The sequence below is a fragment of the Lissotriton helveticus genome, chromosome 8 (genome assembly GCF_964261635.1).
Source record: "Lissotriton helveticus chromosome 8, aLisHel1.1, whole genome shotgun sequence".
In the NCBI taxonomy this organism is placed as follows: Eukaryota; Metazoa; Chordata; class Amphibia; order Caudata; family Salamandridae; genus Lissotriton; species Lissotriton helveticus.
Genome location: NC_136069.1, coordinates 1,191,414,888 through 1,191,428,187, shown reverse-complemented (window position 1 = coordinate 1,191,428,187; position 13,300 = coordinate 1,191,414,888). Strand labels below are relative to the sequence as shown.

General features: G+C 44.8%; 1 protein-coding gene across 1 annotated transcript in view; it reads left to right on the top strand.

Moving 5' to 3' along the window:
• GCC2 (GRIP and coiled-coil domain containing 2) overlaps window positions 1-13,300 on the top strand; it is a 413,631-nt gene that overhangs the window by 159,821 nt on the left and 240,510 nt on the right. The gene's annotated exons all lie outside the window — the stretch shown is intronic.

Below are 13,300 nucleotides of genomic sequence, written 5' to 3'. Positions count from 1 at the left end.
TGCTTCTGTTCTTGCTCTGTGCTCATAGAATCATGCAAGAATTTAAACAGCCTGTGCAAGCCTCGTTCATCAGTGCTTTGTATTCTTGATTGCTTCAGTGTCTCAAAACGGCTCAGGCACATTTTTATGAGACCAAAATCAGCTCTGCAGCTAACTCTCCTAAGGAAATCTTCCGAATAGCGAAGTCCCTTATCACCCCTCTTCAAACACCTCCCTCAAAGGAAGGGGCTCTCAAACGCTGTAACCTATTGGGGGCGTTCTTTCAGGGAAAAATACGGGCCATCTATACTACCTTTTCTTCCAATCAGCCTGAACAGGGGGACTATGATGTCGTAAATCCAGCTTATGTTTCGGTGCTTGACCAATTTCGTCCTCTGGACACAGAAACGCCTGGTCGGGTCATCAGCAAAGTCTCCTCCGGATCCCCGCTGGACTCTGCTCCGCCCAAACATCTTAGGGCGGTCATGGAATCTGTTCAGCCCGTCATCATAGAGGTCTTAAACTCTTCCATCGCAACATGCGCGGTTCCCCTTATGTGGAAGTGCGCGATGGTCAAAGCACTACTTAAAAAACCCAGCCTGGATCCATCCATACTTACGAATTACCGTCCTATCTAACTTCTGCCATGGCTAAGCAAACTATTGGAAAAGCACATAAATAATATCCTGGTTGACCATTTAGAATCCAACAGATTGTTGGATGATACACAGACCGGATTCCGTCCAAATCATGGGACGGAGACCGCGCTGTTGTTCGTAACGGAAGAGGCAAGGAGGCTGGTGGATGAAGGGGGAAGGGCCGCCATTATTCTCCTGGACCTCAGTGCAGCATTCGACACGGTCAGTCACACCATCTTGATCAACCAACTTGAGAGTGTCGGGGTGTCGGGCGCTGCACTGGTCTGGTTCACCTCCTTTCTCAGCAACCGCCGCTTCCAAGTCTTTGAGGGAGATGTGGCCTCCTCTAGTCTGTCCCTGGAGTGTGGGGTACCGCAAGGTTCGGCCTTCAGTCCGACACTCTTCAACGTGTACATGAGGCCACTGGCAGGAGTCATCCATCCATTGGGCTTCAAGATCGTCAGCTATGCAGACGACACCCAGTTAGTGGTATCTTTGTGCCACGACAAGGGATCGTCTTGCATGCTGGCTCCCTGCTTGGAAGCAGTAGCCAGGTGGATGAAGAGCTCCTACCTCCGTCTTAACGGAGACAAGACGGAGATTATGCTACTGGGCAATTCTTCCCCCTCAATCTCCGTCCCCATGTGGCCCTCATGTTTAGGCCCCGCTCCATCACCAAAGCCGCACATAAAGAGCCTAGGTGTGTGGCTGGATGACGCCCTTAATTTCGGACACCAAGCCACGGTCCTTTCATCAACCTGTTATGGGCTGTTAAAGATGTTACGTAAAATCCTCCGTCTACTCCCATTCGAAGCACGCAGAATAATGGTCCAGGCCTTGATACTATCTCGGCTGGACTATGGAAAGGTGCTGTTCTTAGGTGCTCCATTGGCCACTATAAATAAATTGCAGGTGGTCCAGAACAGTGCAGCAAGGATGCTTCTGCAGATTCCCAGGAGACCATCTGCAAGGCCAGCCCTTCAACAGCTTCACTGGCTACCTATGGCCGCCAGGATACAGTTCAAGGCGATGTGTATAACTCATAAGGCCTGGTGGAAAACGGGCCCTGCCATTCTCCACTCCCTGCTTTCACCCTATTTACCATCACGACCCCTCCGCTCTAGCACCCAAAATCTTGCTTCCATTAGTAAAATCAAGAAGGCAAGATGGGGAGGCCGTTCTTTTTCATATACGGCGGCCAGATTGTGGAATTCTCTTCCTCAGTCCCTACGTGAGAATCGCAATTTGACGTCCTTCCGTAAGCTCCTGAAAACGCACCTATTTGGCCGGTTTTCCTAGTTTGAAAATTCTGTCTGTGCCGGTTTTCTGTTCCTCAAAGCGCTACGAGGCCTCCGGGTAGTCAGGCGCTATACAAATATTCTTTCATTTCATTCATTCTTTCAGGTTAGGAGTTTCCTGCTGATTCCCATGTAACAACCCCAACTTTAAGGAATTTATACCTTATCGCTCACATCTGTGAGACTATGAAACATAGGTTATGTTTGTCATGCTTGAATGATAACCAACCGGTGCAGTGATATTTAATTGGTGATTCCTTTTTGGGCAGCAAGTTAATAGCTTGCTTGTGCTATCAGACTTTTGACACAGACAAAACGTTTTCTGAATCTTTGCTTCTTGATAATTCTGGGAGTTTTTTGCTTGGTAGCAGAACGTTAGTAGACCCATCTTTAAACCAGCCCCTAGTCTAATTTATCTGACTTTAACAGATAACCCATGGAAGAACTCTGTCTAACAATGAGACCACTGCCATGTGTACCAATGGGTTGACCATGCCTAAAAATGTGGCATGAATCTAAAGTGTTCATCCATTCTAGAATTGGGATTAATCCTGAGGTGCTCATGTAGCCTAGCATATGGGTTAATTTCCAACCTAACTGCCAGGTTTGTTTCAAGCTGATTTAACGCAATGGCACACTCCAAAGTAGTGGTATTACCAGTTGACATTGACCTGAGGATTTCCCTGAGTGAAAATATGCCCCTGGTACTAGTTGTTGTTTCTGCAAAATACATCTAATCTCGCTGCTTTCTAATAAATACATATATGCTCTGACACTGCACTTGCAATACTGAATATTGTGCCCTAATGATACTCTTTAGAAAAGTTTCGCACTTAAGAACCTCTAACTCTCCCATGTACATGATTGCATCGCTGAAAGTAAGCCCTGAAGATTAGTCTGGATTCCTCCTTTAACTTTACATCTTGCACTTCTCTTGTTGCTCATCTCTTTTCAAATGCCACTATCTGAGGTTGCTTCTGCATATTTCCTTATTCATATAAATCAATCTGAGGGTTGTTTGTGATGTGTATTTCTCCTAATACCCTTGAATGTCCATGGTGTTCTCTGTCAGACCCATTTTCGTTGCGGATTCTACTTCGGCCTCTTCCAGGGGTGTCAGAACCCAGTTCATAGGGCTGTTGGGCTCACTGAGCCTAACCATGGTGGTTGTAGCCTTACTGCTGCCATCCTTGAGCCCGACCTACAATGGGCCCTGCTTAATTGGGCCAAGTACTACTGCTTTATCACTTGGCTCTTAGTGGTAGCGCAGGTCGATCACTCCAAGGCTCTTCAATGGGAGGTAGGCGAGGTTTCAAGATTCAAAATACCCTACAGAGACCCTAATGTAATTGTCCAGTCCAATACTAATTTTCAGTAGGAAAATCAGTATTTATTTATGCACACAAAACATGGCACACTAAATAATCCACACTTCCAAGACTAGCCCACTACTGCTGGTCTGGGTAGTGTCTCACCACCCCCCCCCCCCCCCACCACACACACACGCTGTGGGTACTTTTCCCCCTCCTCTACCATGTTATCAAAGTGTCTCTGGCGGTTCTATGATGGTGACCTCACTGGTGCTGTCCCCGCTAGAGGTGCGCATCCAAATCTGGCTTTACCCTTGAAGATTCAACTCTTCTGGCACGACTGTGCCAAGATTGTGCAAGTTTCACAAGGTCCTGCGTCCCTGTTCCAGTGATACCCAACCATGGCCCTCGAAAGTATCAAGAGCCCAGGTGCATCGTCCTGCTCTCTGGTAACAAGCAGCTTACACTACGTCCTCCCATAGTTTGTTGGGCTGCATGATGAGGTTGTCCGAGACAGCAGCGACTTCCACCTACAGCAGCTTCTCCTACTTAGTGGTGTCTGCGGATAAGGTGGTGAAGCAGTGGATCTGCTGTGGAGCATCTTCTGGCCATGCTCAGGTGTGTCTCTGCTGATCGTGGGGATTCTTCCAACATGAGCAATAGCCTTAGCAGTCCTAGTTGCCCCCTCCTGGCATACGACTTGCATGGACACAAGTATGGCCCCAACGAAGGCAATTTAAACGGGCGTCAGTCAGCAACTTCACGGAAGTCCAACGTAGCTTACTGACTTCCACAAGAGGGTTGACAGCTCTCTTGCAACACCGTTCATGCCTGGACTGGGTGCCTCACACTCTGCTCACTGGAATCCATTCACCAGGATACCCACTGGGCCTTGCTTCCTCCAGCCTCTCTCCTCCTTCCCACATGGCACCCTGATTTTGATAGGCAGGCAGAAGGTTGGTTTTCCTGGCACAGGGAAAATGCTTTTGGCTCTATCGTTGTTGAGCCCAAGCCCTGGTGGCAATAGCTTGAAGTCATGGCAATCTACTTTCACCTGATGAACAGTTCAGTTGAACAAACTATAGGACTCCTACTCCTACCTTTATAGTCGAAATCCACACAAATGTGATTTATGTCTGGTCCTTTGAAATTTGTTTTTTGATGCCAGTTCCTTCAAAGTGTTCTCCTCTGCCTTCTCTTTTGTCAAAGGAGCAGTCTGCCGAACATGCGTGGCTCCAATTCTGATTGACCCACAGTCAGGCTAAGTGAGTAACCGGGGATCACATCTGGCTATCAGTCGCCACTGAAATATGCCCCACAGAGGCACACGCCTTCCCCTCTAACAAGATTCCCTACCCCACAGTGCCACCCTTATCAGTCCCACCACCTCCCTGACAACGAGCCCAGACCCTACTGACCAATAACATTTCCGGGAATTAAAATGACCTATGATGTACACAGAGGATGATCTGACCCCCCTTCCTCTAGTCTGTTTGCACTCTAGTCTTTCCGGTCCTGGTCTCCGAAAAATAAAATAAAACCCACAACCTCTGTTCTCTTCCAGGGGATCCTCATCAATAGTCATAAGCACTGAATATTCCCGCCCATGTGCGGGACCCCGGAAACAATATAAAAATATATATGTAAAAAACACATATATCTCGCTCCACATATATGTACGTATATATATTATTTTTCTCACACCAATGCAGCTCCAAAACTTTGGCTAAAACAATGTAAACACATGTACATGTACTGCAATTAGTAAGGAAACAAAAAACACATTAGGTCAAATATCCCTTGAACTTTGTGTTTTAATGAGTAAAACCACTCTTTAATCCTGAAAATTGCTTATAAATAGACATTGTTAGCCCTCAGGCTGCATTGTAAAACAATAGCATAGAAAATAAAACCATTTTCAACAAAAAACTGGCACCGTGCCTTTAAGGCAGCCATGACCCCAGGCTTCCCATCATGCCTCAGGGTTGACAGTTAGGTCAGTTGTTCTTTCCGGCTCCTTCAGTCAGGACCCTGGTGAAACAGCTCCCTTTCTTTTTGACTTTCTGTTAAAAAATATTCCTATTAACCTACAATTTTTACTTTCACTCGACGTCTTATAGACCTAGGGTGTTACTGCTACCTTTTTTAGGCTTAAAAAAGGTGATTTTTCTGTCAAAATGCATTCCCTCTTTGACAAATGCCCTTCATGTGGAAGGAAGATGGCCAAGACTGACACTCATTCAGTGTGTATCCTGTGCCTACCAGACTCTCATTCTTCAAAAGCCTGTGAACACTGCCAGGTTTTAACTTCCAGAACTCTCAAAGACGAGAGAGAATTCGCATTCTCTTTTTTCCAGTTGCCAGTGGTAAAAGATTTCCTGCAGGGTCTGAAAAAGGTGTACCCTCCTGTACGTCCTCCTTCTCCCCCCTGGGAGCTGAACCTAGTACTATCAAAGTTGATGGGCCCTCCTTTTGAGCCCATTCATAAAGCTACTTTACAGCATATTTCCTGGAAAGCGGCTTTTTTGGTAGCGATTACGTCAGCCCGTAGGGTGAGCGAGATTCAGGCTCTCTGTACCAAGGAACCATATACAGTGTTTCATTTGAATAGAGTAGTGCTGAGAACGCACCCTTCTTTCCTGCCGAAAGTGGTGTCAGATTTTCATGTCAATCAGTCGATCTCTCTGCCCACTTTTTAGGTCGAGCGACCTATCTCAATGCGCATGCGCATTGAGCGGGAGCTCGATATATTGTGGCTTAAACAGAGCTTACCGAGATCAGGCGATTCCCAGGCGATTTCTTCCAGTGCACGTGAAAGCGCGTGCACAATGCCACCAGCCGCTTGCCTTGCATTACCACATCAAAGGCAAGGCGGCCTCGTCTCAGGCCCCTGCTGCTTCACACCCTCATGCCGCTCTCCCCGCTCCGCCCCCTCCCCTGCCCGCCGTGTCCACTTCACTTTGACGGCCGCAGGCCGTCTCTCGTGTTTCTGCTTGTTTAATTGATCTCCGTTGGTCTTTCTCTACTCCCTCCCCCCTCCCCACACGTGCCCGGTCTCTCTTCCCGTCTCTCAGTTCTATCTGTTCTTTCTTACTCTCTACCTTTCTGCCCCGTCCCTCTCTTTCGTTTCCATTCTCCTTCATCTTTAGTTCCTTTTGTGTAGTTCTCTTATGTCACACTCGTTCTCTCTTTTCCTCTTCATTCTCGCTTTCTTCTATGACATCTCCCTCTCTCATCTCTCGCAAGTTCGCTGTCTCCCGCTCTTTCCGACCGATTCGTTTGGTCATTTCTCTCTCCTCCTCCCCTCTTTCCTTTCTCTTTCATTATCTCTCTCCAGCTCACCTGCTATTGATTTTTTACATTTACTTAACATTTTACTTTTTGTTTGCACAGAGAGGAAGTAAACTGATTCTTCCCCAACTGTCTAATTTCCATCCTGTGTACTTAGTTTACTGTACAATGTAAATCAGAGTTACTGCTTATGGAATGAATTCCCTAGCCAGGCAATCATTAGGACTCGGCTAGACAAAACATGCGCCGTCTCTTCGAGAAATTGTGTTTACATAAGGTGGGCTTACTGCCCGCCCATAGTTTACCATTGGTTAGTGTCAGTGTCCCTTTCATTTACGTCATTCCCAATTGCCATAGCATGCCTGCGTCATATCCTCTTCTTGTGTTTGGCCCTCCATTATAGTATGGATCAAGTACTTGTGTCCTTTCACTGTTAGCGTTTTTGGAGCTACTTTTTATTGTGTTCCAGCGCTCCACATGAGTACTTGTGTTTATAACGGCTTGAAAAATATGGGGACACCCCTTAATGTCTCCTCTGCTGGAACTAGCTTTAGCTATTTTAATCGATGTTAGACTTAGTGTAGCATGCTTTTTACCAAACAACACAAAACATGAAGTGTGATTATTAAGATATTGTCTGCTGGATTGTCTGTACCAAATAGTATTTCCATGCTTCTCACCTACTTGTGGTCAAATGCTACAGTGGGGTGTTTGTGGGCTGCCTCTCAAGAGCACATGCCTTGGTGTACAGACGCAGCATGGTGCCGCCATCACTGCTTCTTTGATCTTAGCTTCGTGTTTCGGCCTCAGAGGAAAGATGTCCGGGTCAAGCTTGGGCATTGGCCTCCTGTGGTGGCATTTTGTGAGGGCAGCGTGCACGACGCCTCAGCACCTCGCCCCTGGCTCCAGTTGTATTCCTTCGTGCAATTATGTGCCCACCATGTTATCCTGCACCCACGTGCTACATTTTGGCTGCTCTGGCGTTGCTGCACTTGGATTGTTAATTTGTGACAGCGAGGCTCACACTTGGTTCCTGAGCTCAGGAGTGAAATGATCTGAAGCAACAGAGGGAATTAATGTGTTCTTTGTTGGGAAATGACCGGACGCCCTTGTGCCGTTTTGACCTGCTGGGTCACTTTTTAACACGACTCTGCCCTAGTCACGACTCACGAAGAAGGCAAGACAGAAAATGACTTGTTGTTGTAAGCGAGCCGCCTCGACCTGGTAAACGCATGTTTCGGTGCTCGATGCAATTTTAAAAGCACATTGAACGTGTTGTAACGTAGGCAAGCCTGCTCGGTTTGTTTTCTTTTCACAAACAGTATTTTTGTTTAAAACTATATGCAGACATGCCAACATTTTAGGGCAGGGAAGTGGGAGATTTAAAAATAGAAATCGGGTGAATGTAACTTCCCCATTGACTTCTATTGCAGAAAATGCAATTTCAGGCGGGAGACAGCTAAACGAAAGCCATTTTTACTTGTAAAATCGGGATTCTCCCGCCGGAATCAGGTCTATATGCATGTATGACTATATGCATGGTCTCTTAAACCCTCTGGTTGAAGTTCTGCTGCTTTAATGCGTGAAAGAGAGCTTTAAGATGTGTCAGAAGCGCTTGTTTATTTGCATGCAGTGGTTTACAACATCAAGTACGTTGCATATCGGGTGACCGGATTTTGAAAACAATAACTGGAATATTTCACAAATTTATGAGTTTACTGAAATCTGCCTGGACAGATGATAAAAAAATAGGGCTTGCCATCAGTAAATCCGGGTTGCTTGGTCACACTGTTCAATTTGTTAACGGTTTTAGTAATTTTAAGAGTCATAACAGATCACATTTTTCAGTGTTTTCTGTTTTGCTCCCCTTCCCCCAATCTGTTGTTTAGCTTGCCCCATCCCTCCTGCATTGTTTCTTGCCCTGCCAGTGTTGGCCACTGCATTGCGTTTTCCCACCCTAACTTTCAGCCATGCTGCTAATCAGCATGGCTAAAAGACATTGACAAAGGCAATTGCTGTTACATAGGCGAGACCTATTGGCTTTGCCAATGCTTGTTTTCCCAATCCCTCTACTCCAGCTGAGAGGGCTTTACACTCTTTGGACCTGAAAAGGGTTTTAAAGTTCTATCTGGACAGGTCCAAGTCTATTCGGCATTCTGATCAGTTATTTATTAACTATGGATCGATCAGAACTGGTCATGCAGCATCGAAACGTTCCATTTCCAGATGGATCGTTTCGTGTATCAAACTTGCTTACCAATTGGCGCAAAAACCTCTGGGGTTTACCCCTAAAGCGCATTCCACTAGAGGTAGAGCTGCCACGGCGGCTTACCTGCATAATGTGCCCATGTCTGAGATTTGTAAAGCGGCGACCTGGAGGTCTGTCCATACATTTACCAGACATTACTGTCTAGATTCTGACACGAGAGCAGATACCCAGGTGGGCCAGGCCTCCCTGAGGAATCTGTTTAACAACTGAGTTATTGGCTGTTATAATTTGGTTGGGTCATGTACTTCTCATTTACCTGCAGGTGGTTGATGGGCTTGCTATTCTATTCAGTGCTTATGACTATTGATGAGGATCCCTGGAAGAGAACAATAAGTTACTTACATGTAATCCTAGTTCTCTTCCAGGGGTATCCTCATCAAAGTCATAAGCAACCCACCCGCCTCCCCAGGTAAATGAGATTCGGTACTATTGCAATCTTATGGTTGAGCCCTGTCTTCATCGTTATGCAAAGAACAACTGACATGTCACCCCTGAGGCATGATGGGAAGCCTGGGGTCATGGCTGCCTTAAAGGCACGGTGCCAGTTTTTTGTTGGAAATGGTTTCATTTTCTATGCTATTGTTTTACAATGCAGCCTGAGGGCTAACAATGTCTATTTATAAGCAATTTTCAGGATTTATGAGTGGTTTTACTCATTAAAACACAAAGTTCAAGGGATATTTGACCTAATGTGTTTTTTGTTTCCTTACTAATTGCAGTACATGTACATGTGTTTACATTGTTTTAGCCTCCGTTTTGGAGCTGCATTGGTGTGAGAAAAATAATATATGTACGGACAATTTATGTGGAGCGAGATATATGTGTTTTTTACATATATATTTTTATATTGTTTCCGGGGTCCCGCACATGGGCGGGAATATTCAGTGCTTATGACTTTGATGAGGATACCCCTGGAAGAGAACTAGGATTACAGGTAAGTAACTTATCCTTATGTACAATACACAGGCACGTATACATCCTAGCATGTGTACGCATGTAATGCGTGATGTCAGGTGCTACACACACTCCATGCAGGCCAAGGTTGAGTAAGGTACACATGCGTGGAACTTTGTAAGTGGACTGGTAGGCACCACTCCACTGACCCAGGTAAAACATCCTGTTCACACTACCACACACAAAAAGAGTTTGCTTCCACCACTGCGCTCATGTCACTTCACTCCAGGTAAGGCGAGTTGCCCACTGCTATGATGAGGGTAGCGCTTGATGCCCTCCTCCTCGTCTAAAAAGACCACATTACTATGAGACATATCTAGGTCATGGCACACAAGCATGATCTGAATTTACCCTGGAACAAAAATGACTACCAGAGAGTGAAATAGTCACTGACCTGGGACACTCACGACAGAGGTGCACGCCTGTCTCCATGTAGGGTGACACACTCAAGAAGAGGATTTTTCTATCCCAGCATTGGGCTTTACTCGAGCTTTGCCCGCAGGGCTCTGCTCTTATACCGTATGATGATCTTCATGTTTTTCTTTTGCTCTGTTTATGAGGTCTTCTGTGATTTATGAAAAAGACCAATCGTTGATCTCATCTTCTTAGATGTTCAACCTAATTCTGTTGTTTGTCAGAAGCTCTAAGGTTTAGACTGTCCCAGATCTTATACCTATGGTTTCTTGACTGACTTTGTTAGGGCTTCAGTGTCTGGCTTCTGGGCATGAGTACTGACGCATGCCTGTCTGATTAATCAACAAGTGAGTTTGATGAGGAGGACTTCTAGAAGGAATTTATGCTTTCATTTTCTTATGTAGAATTTCACTATGGACTCACGTCGGTAGATCCCTCACTTTCTGTTCAGTGATTCTCCAACTCTAATACTTAATGTCCACGGAGTTAGGGATTCAAATTTACCGGAATGATAATATGTAAAAGATTCCCCTAGTTAGGTACTTGGACACTAACTGGCAGATGCATCAAAGTAAATACCGGCAGCAAATGGGCAGATTCTCAGAATCTGCACCTTTGCTCCCGGTATTTTTGCATATGGGATGCTTCATCCCAAATGCAAAAATCGCAATTTAAGGAATCCCAAATTGAGATTCCTTAAATGCTTGAAAGTAAAAAAAATAGCGAATTCGCTAATAGGGGGAGTAAATTACCATGAAGTTGGACTTCATGGTAATTTGCTAAAACTTTGAAAAAAACACTTTTGTGCATTTTTCAAAGCTTCATGTTGCACACACACATGCCCTTAGGTCATGTGTGTGTACAACATATGTGCATAGATCAATTTCAGGGGTGCAACAGGGTGTCATTTTGACACCCTTGAAATTGCATGAGCAATTTGCGAGTACCTACTGGTACTCGCTAATTGCTCATGCAATGTCTAATACATTCCTATGGGCCTGTACAGGAACAGTCCTCAAATATTCCACTAGAGCCAACTCTGCAGTGTACAGTGTAAGCAAAGACAGCCATGTCACTTTGTCTTCACTAACCATCCTGCAAAAGATTTTCAAACTGCAGGAGCTTTGCTATAATAATCTGATAGAACGCAAGTATCCCATAGATTATCACATTTCTAAATGTGCTTGGCAAAGCAAATTTGCAGTCAGAGAAGGAAGTATCAGAAAAGTTGGAAAAGGATCTTTAACTATCAAGTTGCTACCGATCAACAATTATATCTCTCCCTCCTCTAAAAGCTCGTGTACTCCACAACTGCTGCTCCCTATCCTGTTTTTCTTCTGCACTGGGAGGTCACATTTTCATTGTTCCTTACAGACTGTAGTAGGATTACACATGATCTAAGTTCTATTGATTGCTGATCATCTACTTAAATGTCTCCCAGTTAGCCTTTGTCGATCTGCCTCTCCTTCCTTTGCACACGTCTTCGTATGGTTTCATCTAACCGCCACTTAGAGAGGCAGAACATTTTGAACTGAGGTGCTATAAATAAGACCTACACTAGGTGTCAACATCCCACCTTTTTGTTGCTGTATGCAATGTGTGTATGTTATCATCAACTATTACCCTTTTTCAACCTCTTTCAGTTTGGAGATTGTTGTTCTTATTTGACAATTCCTCAGGAAATCCCTTTGTTTTGTTTTGAGATATTATCAGTAGAGCATCTAAATTCAACCCTATTTGTCTGGTACAAAGTCATGGCAGTGGCGGTGGTTCAATTCACCTACCATGGTACTTGTACATAGTCTTTGAATGACTGATTCTCCAGGAGGCTTTAACCCCCATTCGTCATGTAACTACCCTCTGTTGGAGCCTGGTCTCTGTAAAGGAGTCAAATGCCATTATTATCTCATCCCTTAGACCATATTTATTTGGGAAACCATGCTAGAAACTGTAATTGGGAAAGCAGTTAATCAATCAAACATGTTTCTGGCTTCTTCTATGACCTGTCATGCCTACTTTCAACTGCTCAGCTAAGCATGGTGGTTTTGCACATTCCATTCAGGTTGTTCCACATGCTCAAAAACAAATGTGTGGAGGGTCAGAAGGGGATATATTTTAATGACCTGTCAACTTATGCCCCATTGTTAGATACAAAACACGAAAAAGGAGACCAGGTCAGTTGATGGTGTGCTGTCCTAAGGGAGGGAAGGAATCGCAAGGACACCCGTGTGAATAAATATGTAGGGTCACATTGGGCTACATAAGTCCCATCAGACCACCATCTTGGCGGTATATCATCATATGGGAAGGGCAGTTTATTCCATTACCCGCCCATGTGACGGTGCGGGAAAGGAAATCAGTATATTCTGCCACAGTATTGCCCAAAAAAGTGTGAGAAAGAAATATGCAGTGCAAAAAAAGGGGGGGTTTTCATTTATTTAAAAATGACTACCTAGACTAAGGAAATAACTTATCAACATAAGCGCAGGTGTCATGATTAAAAACACGCCTAGTAGCGAAAAAGTAAGGCTACATTATGGCGCTGCGTAGGATGGTCGACTAGTTTCAGCTAGATGGAGTGGTGCTCCAGCTTTCATCAGGACCTTAGAATAGAAACGCTACTGCAAAATAAACTCTAGGGTGTACTGGTATAGAAAAGTACAAATTGTATCAAAATTACTGTACAAAGAAATATCACCCAAGGCTTGGAACCTCTATATCCTCTGGAAACAGGAAAGATATGTTCTACCTGTCAAGGAAACAAAAAAATACCATCTGTGTATTACCCCACAGGAATCCACATAACCCCACACACACCAAAAAGACAAGACCACACCTGCATGAACATTTTGCGTCCTGCATTGAAAAATAAGCATATTAGCTTTTATCACGAAGAGGCACTTCCTCATGGTGATACTTACCCAGCTTTGTGTGGGTGAGAAACCTCACCTTGCCCGGCAACCGCTCAGGAAATTGAGGCCCCGCTCTAATGTGTAAAAGAAAAAGGGGGGGAACACAATTAGCATACAGTTCCAAATGTGTCCAGCCCACTAGCTATACACAAACCTAAAAGACATGTGGTAGACTCATAACTACCCAAAAATTACCTAGCCCTGTCACTGAGCCCAACCCGATTATTTATGATAA